Source organism: Phalangium opilio, unplaced genomic scaffold (genome assembly GCF_054372755.1).
Source record: "Phalangium opilio isolate 3A_F unplaced genomic scaffold, DU_Popi_V2 ptg000056l_1, whole genome shotgun sequence".
Classification (NCBI taxonomy): domain Eukaryota; kingdom Metazoa; phylum Arthropoda; class Arachnida; order Opiliones; family Phalangiidae; genus Phalangium; species Phalangium opilio.
The window spans coordinates 7,155,111-7,163,004 of record NW_028324175.1 but is presented as its reverse complement, the minus strand read 5'-3'; the positions used below and the strand labels follow the sequence as shown (position 1 = coordinate 7,163,004).

The 7,894-nt window shown below is 40.2% G+C and overlaps 1 long non-coding RNA gene across 8 annotated transcripts; it reads left to right on the top strand.

The window, feature by feature from the left end:
• Nucleotides 1-1,408: 1,408 nt before the first annotated feature.
• LOC149668341 (uncharacterized) lies at nt 1,409-7,756 on the top strand. Of its 8 annotated transcripts, none has more exons than XR_016368057.1 (4): nt 1,409-2,291; nt 4,343-4,493; nt 4,570-6,108; nt 6,901-7,716. It is a non-coding gene; the product is annotated as an uncharacterized LOC149668341 (long non-coding RNA). The 8 variants fall into 8 exon arrangements; XR_016368059.1 differs by lacking the exon at nt 1,409-2,291 and having other exon boundaries at nt 3,953-4,493; nt 6,901-7,590; nt 7,657-7,756; XR_016368056.1 differs by lacking the exon at nt 1,409-2,291 and having other exon boundaries at nt 3,953-4,493; nt 4,570-4,635; nt 4,700-6,108; nt 6,901-7,715.
• Nucleotides 7,757-7,894: the final 138 nt, after the last annotated feature.

Below are 7,894 nucleotides of genomic sequence, written 5' to 3'. Positions count from 1 at the left end.
TATGGGTCCCGAAATCCCTACGTTCCCGAGTGCTTTATTGTTGCCATGACAATAAGTCCTCTGGACATTTAGGTACGTTTAAAACAAACAAAAGAGTAAAAGAAATGTACACGTGGGACAGCATGAATGCTGATATTACCCGGTATGTTAGGAGTTGCCAAGTATGCCAAAAATTTAAAATTCCCCGTGAAAAACCACCCGGTTTAATGAAATCCGCCGCCATTACCGAACCATGGTCGGTTATCTCCGTGGATTTAAAGGGTCCTTTCCCCCCTAGTAAAAGAGGTCACACACAAATATTGGTAGTAACGGACACTTTTTCCAAATTTGTTGAAATGTTCCCTCTCAAAAGAGCCACTGCCCCCGTCATAGCTAACAAACTCATAGACGAAGTATTTACTCGCTATGGGGTACCTTCCAGAGTTATCTCAGATAACGGGAGTGTTTTTGCGTCCAAAGTCATGGAAGCTTCTTTCGAACAACTAGGAGTGAAACACCGGCTCACCTCCATTTACTCCCCTCAGGGCAACCCCGTAGAAAGGGTTAACCAGACACTAGGTACGATGCTCGCCATGTATATTAAGGACACCCACCGCGATTGGGACTTGGGGCTACAGCAGCTCGCCTTCGCCATGCGAACGGCCGTCCAAGAATCGACGGGCTATACACCCGCTTTTCTCAATTTTGGCAGGGAATTACGCCCCCCTCACTATCCCATACCGGACGATTTTAATGTCCAGGGGCACTTGAATATAGCCGCCCAAAAGGTTCATGCTTTACGTTTGGGGGCCATAATTAAAAAGACGCACGCCGTTGCTCACGCTAAAATGCAACAAGCTCAGAACCGGCAAAAGGTTTATTATGATAAAAAACGGCGTGACGTAGAATTTGAGGTTGGCGATTTAGTGTTGCAAAGAACCCATTTGCAATCCTCTGCTAACTCTTATTTTATGGATAAGTTGGGAGAGAAATGGGCAGGGCCCTATAGGGTCGCAGAAAAGCTGTCCCCATTAACCTATAGGCTACAAACGCCAGACGGTAAAAAGTTGTTAAAGGGCACCCACAAAATTACGCAACTTAAAGGCTACGTCCCCCGCTTGCCTGAAGACCAGGTACAGTTGGAACGCGCGAGCTTACGTAGTGAGGCAGCCCGATCTCCCAGCCCTTGTGACAGGAGGCGTTCACTTCGTCCCCGTGACCCTGCAACGGGTAGGGTACTTCCCTTGTAAATATATGTTTGAATAGTTTAATTCGTATAACCCCAGGTTGAGTTTGAATTTCGCATTACCGTTTTTATTTTGACCTCACGAGGGCGTTCGGTTTTAAGGGGGAGGGAGTGTCACGGTTATATTTTGACCTTTAGTTGTGTCAGTGTCCCTTTAGTTCAGTTTGGAGTGTCACGGTTATATTTTGACCTTTAGTTGTGTCAGTGTCCCTTTAGTTCAGTTTTATAAATTTCCTATTTTAACTCATTATAACGATATCCTGTAGTCCCGAGATTGCTTCTTTCCCACACTTTTGCTACAATTCCCTTCGGTACCTTATTAGCGCTACCCTCAGAACTAGGCTTCTCGAAGAGTCCCCTTTTACGACCGTCATATCTCTTCCATTTCTCGCATTGTATTGATAAGAAAATGTCCAAGCGAAAGTACTGGGTTAAGGGTTAAATTGTATATTGGGGTAAAAATGTATTGTTGTATTTAGGCGGCTTAGGCCATTTGAACTGTGTTCTTACATTGTGATTCTATTTTTAAATATATTGTGGATGTACGCGAATACGATTTTTAGGGGTGCCACTTAATGGTGCCTGGTACCGTCTCCTTAATGTGCTCTCTCTCGTGCCATAAATCTATACCTTCTCTCTCTCTATCTATTTGGCATTTTGAACTTTAACCGAACTTCTGAGAATGGGTGCAATTAAGCAGAACTCGATCGCTTATTGGCTAAACATGGAAAGCCCGCGAAGATGAGAAGCCAATCTATTGGCCAAAGAGAAAAACCCGCGAAAGTCCAGAAAATAGGACATGGAAAAAAGAATTAGAAGACTTCACTTTTGGGCGAGGATCTGAACTGAAAAGGAGAGCGAAGGACTTCGCTGCTCCAGGACAAGGATCTAGAAAAAGGACTGCAAGGGACTCCAGTCTTCCAAGTCCATCACCAGGCCCGATCTTCGTTACCGTTATTATAAAAAGATCGTTACGGGTTCTACGTTCGCTAAAATTCTACGCTGTGCGCGATCGCTTCGCTTGTGCCCAACTCGCCACCGATTGAGAGAGAGAGCCAAAACGCTGGTATTGTTAAGACTTTGAACTTTAGTGTGATAATAATATTATTATTATTTTGGAGAGTGCTTGCTTATTGTTGGGGTTTTATCGTTTACATATTATATCGTTTTGCATGTTTATATTATTTTGGGGGTCATCTATAAAATAACGCTAGTGTCGGGGATTTCCTTATTTACTTAGTTTGTGTTGGCCAGGGCCTTCTGCCTGGGTTGTAGTATTTGTTAATGACATTAAAATTTAATTTCGCTTGGACATTTAAACCTGTTAGTTATTCCACTTAATATCATACCCCTAGACCTCATTTCAACCCGGAAATCTTTAATTTCGAGAAGGCTCGTGCCTTATGTGAACCGCTGGATAGGAAACCTATTTAATTTTGATCTAAATTCTTTAAGGTATTAAAAAGCGGTTACAGTATTCAGAATCAATTGTTGCGTGTTTACAACGCAAAGTATGAAAGTGGTGTTGCATACACTTGTCCTCAATTTCGTGAATTAAATCGCCTTTCCCATCCCCCATTGAAGCTGCCCTTTCACCCAGATCACTCATTTGTCCTCTGATGGAAAATGCATTTCTTAATTTGGTTACATCATTAGTCGCTTCTTGGGCTCGATGGCTTAAGCATTTCATTATGGTCTTCAAGGAGATGTTTTTCTTTAAGTCAATTATTTGTGCCGTGAGAATTCTTTTATTGAAGGATTCTTCTTCGGTATTAAGCTTTCCAATAGAATGATCATAGCAAAGAGAATAAACATTCTTTTCAATCTCCATCATTAAATTTGTGGCTAAAATTTTCCGTTTTTGTACTTTTTGACACGTGCTTGCGATTGAAAAGGATTCATCGACTATTTCGTTTGGTAGTATATAAATAGTATAAAATTAAAATAATTCAAACTTGACAAATTTAGAAATATTTTAATTTCAAATGCTAATTTTTAAGTTTCTATTATAGGGAGAAAGAATAGAACATGCTTTTTTTCTCGAGTTGAAATTAGGAACATTATAATCACAAATTTAACAGTGTTTTCTCTTGTTTAATATACATAAAGTCGGCTTTCAGGTCTGTTTCATAATCATCAGGAGTAAAATGATGGGAAAATATTCCAGCATTTTTACTTGAAATTGATTGTTTCATATATCAAGTTGCATTTACTTAAGCAAGAATGTCTGATAATGTTATCAGAAGGGAATCTATGATAAGACACATCTTGAATTCTGGTTGACAAGAAAGTTGTTTGCCTTATACAAATCCAATACCTAATTACCGATAAGTTTAAGCCTATGCTTTGCCCGAATGTTGAAGTTGAACCTGATATTTGAATAACACATCAGCATCTGAGCTCAAGGTCCGTAAAACCGCAAAAGCTCTATGATCTGAGCTGATCCCATCTTGAAATTTAACTTATAATAAATAACCCTTTCGGATACAAGTCGTCAAGCTGCCGGTAGCCCGGTACCTTGGCCACCGGGCGGCGTGCCGGCCCGTGAATCTCGTCGTAATCCCTCTCGCCTCGTGATTGCCGTCGCCGGCTCGCCTCGGCTCTCCACAAAAAAGCTGGACTACATTCGGGTTCATGTTTTCGAACGCGACTACTTTTTCCTAAAAAATCCGTAGCCAACTACGTCACGCGGCAGGGAATACATAGTTTTCTTGCCCCCCGGTGATTTTGAGAATTTACCTTTGTACAATAAGGCTTTATAAGCTAACCTAAATATAGCTTTTGCGATTTTACGGACCTTGAGCTCCCCCTTCCCCCAAAAATATATATCGAAACTAGGTCACAACACGCTAAATTTCCCCAGTCCATAATAGCTTAGCATCGAAACTGTGGGGTAGGACGTTTTAGAAAAGGTGTACGGTATTTCGAAATCCAATTTGATTTCTTCGGATTTCACTTGATTTCAAAATTTGATAAAATCCGACGGATTTCATCGAATTTTGCGATTTTTTCCCGTGATTAAGACGGATTTTGGGATATTTCCCTTGATTTCGTCGGATTTTGTAATGGATTTCGTTTTTTCTTTACTGATTTTATGATTTCTTTACTGATTTTAAGATTTCGTTGCTGAATTCGGATTTTTTTATGGGATTTCGAAATCAGCAATGACCGACCCCTCGATCGAAAACACAGCCAATGCAAAGCACCAACCACGCACTATAGGTTGTGTCCCGAAAAGTGGCTTGGCCCGGCCAATTAAGACCATTAAGTACGCCGTGATTTAATATCGACCCCCCCCCCCAACTTTTCCCTGCGTAATAATGACTCCGATATATCTTAATTAGATCTAGAATAGCCTTACGCGTACGTGTACGCCTAAGCACATACACTACACTACAATTCCAATAAATGTATGGAGGAAGAACAGGGTTTATACAACTTTTCGAAGAAAACAAATTTCCCTGAGTTTTCCAGGTTTTTCCCGTATATGGAGTATCCTATGGAGCAAATGTTAACGAACGAGAGTGGTGGGCAAATAGGACTATTACATACTCAGAGGGCATCCCCGTATCTCTATTAGAACCAGAGTTATAAGCCTTCAAAGTATAGTGTAATGTTAATCCTATGGAGGGTATGTTTGTTTACTTTTTGCTTAATTACTCGGCCCCTGTTTGTCGTAGCCCTACGTTTTTAGTATGGTTGGATGGGGGTCAAATAGGACTATAACATAATCAAAGGACATCCCCGTATCTCTAGTAGAACCAGAGTTATGAGCCTACAAAGTTTAGTGTAATGTTAATCCTGTGGAGGGGAGTATGTTTACGAACATTTTGCTTAATTACTTGGCCCTTGTTTGACACAAATTTCCCTGATTTCCCTCAATTTTACTAAGAAATTTTAAATTTCCCTGAGGTTTTTGTCAACTATTTTTTTCCCTGATTTTTCCAGGTTTGTATGAACCCTGAGGAAGTATGTTCCAAACACAAAAGGACACGCAATTGCGCTACAGAGAAACTAGGGAAAGTTTCAAGATGATATACCTATAGTTATTGAATATATTCAAGATGGGTTTTATCGTAGAACAGAATTTCAAGTGACTCAAATCAGGGATATTAGATGTTTTAAATTAAGAGGCATTAGAATTTTAAAGGGAGAGGGAAATTGTGGAAAGTTATCGGCGTGTGCCCTGTGCTATCGCCTTATTTCACACGCTGGAAATAAGGGTAAGGTAGAGCATAGCCAACTCAATCACGTAGGGGTAAGAGGTTCTATTTAGCAGACGCCATGCACTAAACCAATGGAGGGTGGTGCAGTAGTCCTTGATTATTTTAAACCCTAATTAAATGTACTAATTATAATTTGTAATAAGAGATCATAATTATTTTAATTTGAATTAGTTTTATGTTTATAATAAGACTGTTCCTTTAAGGTTACTTAAACTATCCCTTTAAGAAAAGACAAAGGGACATTATAAGATGGAGGCTTATAAGACAAAGGGACATTATAAGATGGAGGCTTATAAAACAAAGAGCTACTGAATGAGGAGGTCGTTCAGGTATAGGCTAAAGAATGACGGGCGGTGCAGCTAGGGATTACCGCATTACTGTCTGTGTAATGGTTTTCCATTATTATAGTGAAGGATAAGCTTACGAGCTCACAGGTATGCGACGTTACAGAGAAGACAGTTCTACAGAAGATGCATGCGTCATGGACTCATGGCTGCTGATAAGGATTGCAGTCGTTACCGAGGAGGATTTGCCATCGAACTGTAATGAACATCACTCTTCTTATAAGGAAGGACCAAAGAGGAACTACGTTATACCTTTTACAAAAGGTGCCATGGAATTACAAATACTGAATTATCAGTCTTGAGTTTATTAAAGGTTTAGAGCTTAAATTATTACTTGATCTAAACCCCTCTAAAAAAACCATTAAGTCATAATAGAACGTCAGGTCATGATGTAACACCATAAGTTCATAAGATATGTTCATGTTCCATAAGTTTGTTTAATTAATCTCTGGTAACTTAGAAACTCAGCTTGTAATTTTGAAGTGAGTGAGTGAGGTCATAAGGTCATAGATTCGAGGATGTAAAGCGAGCGATGGGAGCCTGGTGAGTGGGGAGCTGCTGTCAAAGGCCTAATTAGTAATGCAGATACTAAATAGGAGGACCTAGATGAACTTGGTCCTGCATGCAAAAAAAATTAACCACTTGCACAGAGTGTAGTAAGGACTTCAATTGAGTTCTCGCTTAATTGTCGTTCTCCTTCTCGAACTAGTTATCATCTCGAGCTGCTGTAAGTCTCTCAGTAGCATTACTTAGCATTGAAAGTGACATACTTATGGAAGGAACAAATCACTTATAAACTTATGGTAACACCAATTTAACTAGTGCCCTATAACTAGAACGATCATGTTGAGGATAATATGGAATTAAACTTCCTCTCTCACATGTTTTTACTTTTGCGCTCCTTGAGAGCTGCAAAACTATTAGCTGGTCACCTTCCGGCTGGGAACCTATACCCCCTTTCTTCCCCAGTTTTTGGTGTGACCTTCTGCACCATATTTAAAGTCCCCCGTATTTCAAATTTCCCGCTCAAAAAACTGCATATAGACCTAGGTGGCTTCATAAATTTTATTTCAAATTAAATTTATGTATCGTGATCCCATCGCAGGTAAAATTTGGGTCTCTGATAAAATACTCGACTCCGTTCAAGATACCAACTCCTTCTTTAACTCTCCAAGGATTTTAAAAACAAATACATCTGGATGAAGACCCGCTCACACGCCATTTAAGAAAGCAGCTTAAACTTTCAGATTCAAATTCCCAGCCTACTTGTTCAATGACCATGTCAAGAGTGCATTATTTGTTAAAAATAATATTGTGTTACAAACAAGTTGATTCTACATTTCGAAAAAATGCTGATTTAACAACGTTTCTGATAACTCGTAAAATCCTTCAAGGTCAGTTTCTACTACGTCACGCCGATCACGCGTACTTTTATAATACCAGTCTCTTTGGTACGTGCACTGAACGCCCCCTGTGTGACGTCGACAAAAATAGTAAACCAATGAGTAAAACTATCAGCTGCCCAAGCAATTTTACGAAGCGCAGCTAGATGGGCAACTCCCGTTTCAATCGAAAAAATTATGCATAAGGGGTTTCATACCGTTTCCCCCAGTGTTGCCAGGCCGTTGGTGAGTCAATAGGATGCAGAGTGAAAGGCTAGCAGTTCAGTTTCACTCAGAGCAACCTGACTCGCAGAACTAGGGCCTAACAACACCGCACTGAAGTTTAAACCGAGAGAGGGGGATGAACTTTCCACAGCCCCTTTATTGAAAACTATCAATGCCGCGCCAAATTGGTAAGTTGCTGTCTGTTCGTGTAACCGCGGCTTAAAAATAAATTCTAGATTTATTGGTTCGTCCAGGGACACCAGCTAAAGGAAATTTGTTGACTCCGTAATTTTTAGCACGGGTGTCATTTATATGGACTCTTTGTTTTAGGCGAGATTGTCACGCCTAGCTTCCTTCCAAAGTAATAATAAATGAAGCATAATTACTTTATAGTATTTTGAAAAAACCGAGGGGACAGACACTGCGAACGCTTAACCCGGTTCACCCTGCAAAACCGCCTTTCAAATCGCTAGCAAATGAACTAATGCCCTA